Source organism: Mustela nigripes, chromosome 13, assembly GCF_022355385.1.
Source record: "Mustela nigripes isolate SB6536 chromosome 13, MUSNIG.SB6536, whole genome shotgun sequence".
NCBI lineage: Eukaryota > Metazoa > Chordata > Mammalia > Carnivora > Mustelidae > Mustela > Mustela nigripes.
The window spans coordinates 95,478,286-95,480,287 of NC_081569.1; positions in this window are offsets into that span (position 1 = coordinate 95,478,286).

Consider the following 2,002-nt stretch of genomic DNA (forward strand, 5'->3'; position numbering starts at 1 on the left):
GGGAGGGGGGCAGAGGGAGAGTATATTTAAGCAGACTCACTGCTTGAGCCCAGTGGAGGGTGACTCCATCTCAGGACTCATGAGATCACGACCTGAGCCAAAACCAAGAGTTGGACATTTAACCAACTAAGCCACTAAGGTGCTCCAAGACTTTTAACTATCAAAATTATAATCAGGGTGCCTGTGTGGCTCAGTTACTTAAGGCTCAGACTCTTGGTTTTGGCTCAGGACACGATCTCACGGGTGGTGAGACTGCATCCCTCTTGGGCTTCTGCTCAGAAAGGAATTTGCTTAAGGATTCTCTCCCTCTGCTCCTCTCCCAATTCCTGCACAAGGCACCTGCGTGACTCAGTGGGTTAAAGCCTCTGCCTTTGGCTCAGGTCATGATCTCAGGGTCCTGGAATCGAGCCCCGCATCGGGCTCTCTGCTCCTTGGGGAGCCTGCTTCCTCCTCTCTCTCTACCTGCCTCTCTGACTACTTGTGATTCTGTCTGTCTAATAAATAAATAAAATCTTAAAAAAAAAAAGAGTTCTCTCTCTCTCAAATAAATAAATGTTTAAATAAAATTAAAACCTATTTCTTTATGAGTTATTGGCTATGACTGCTTTTTGTTACTTTTCAGAGCTTAAAATTGCAGGTTCATCACTTAAATAACTTAATAATCCAAACATATTTATTTTAATAGCCAAACTGACCTTGAATTCCATGTACAACCAAAGCCTGTAATTCATTTCATTCCATTTCACTTTTTCTTATAGATAAAGAGAAATTTAACATTAAGGTTATCATTTTCTGTGACTATATGGTTCTAAATGGTATCAGTCTCTCAGAGCCATATAGCAGACCTTGAAGGCTCTTCTGTTTCTCTAAGGAAATCTCAAAGATAAGGACATTTCTGGGGAAGTCATTGAAATTCAAGCAAGGAGTTGTTGAGCCACTTTAAAATGCTTAGATGAAGTCCAGAAATTACAGTGGACATAATTGATAACTCAGAGAGCCCCGCAGTTGATTCCCAAGTCTGAAGAAACAGTGGAAAAGACTAGAAGAGCCTAAAGATGGTTAGACCAATAAAAGACTATAGAAAAAGTGAACTAAGGGTGCCTGGATGGCTCAGTCATTATGTGTTTGTCTTTAGCTCTAGTCATGACCCGAGGGTCCTCGGTTCAAGCCCCGCATCAGGCTCCCTGCTTGGCAGGAAACCTTCCTCTCCCTCTCCCACTCCCGCTTCTTGTGTTCCCTCTCTTATTGTGTCTCTCTTTGTCAAATAAATAAAATAGGAAAAAAAAAAGAAATGGAAAAAGTGAACGACATATGGATGACAAGTTACTTCAGGAACAAAGTCTGTGACTATACTCAGTTTACTGTAGCTTCCTTCTTTTGCATAGTTTGACTGCCATCACTAATCTGCATGATTTTCAGAAAGGCAAAGCACTTTTTTCTAAGTATACAAAAAGGGAAACCATATTTTATTTTATTTTTTGAGAGAAAGAGAGAGAGTGGGGAGTCGTGTAGGGGCAGAGGCAGAGGCAGAGGGAGAGAAAGAATCTTAAGCAGGCTCCATGCCCAGTGCAGAGTTGGATCTCACAATCCTGACATCAAGATCTGAGCTGAAATCAAGAGTCAGGTGCTTAATCAATTGAGCCACCCAGGTTCCCCAAAAAAGAGAAACAGTATTTTAAACATCATCGTTATATAACATTTTAAAATGAACCATGTTTATCTAAATTTAAGCAGGAGATCCTCACAAATCATATAGTATATACTACTTCTTGTCTATGTTTTGGAATACTCCATTGGAAATTTATTGACCACCTCCCCCAAGATCATCACCTGATTATCTTTATACAAAAAGGAACTTCTTCATTTTTAGATCTTATTCTTATTTTGTCTGCTGTGAACTTCCTTTTAAGCCACAGTATTATTATTCTACCAATTTTCTTGAGGAAGTACGAAGTTTTATTAGGTGAAAAAAAGAATATTTTGGCAACCAGTTTATGTAAAT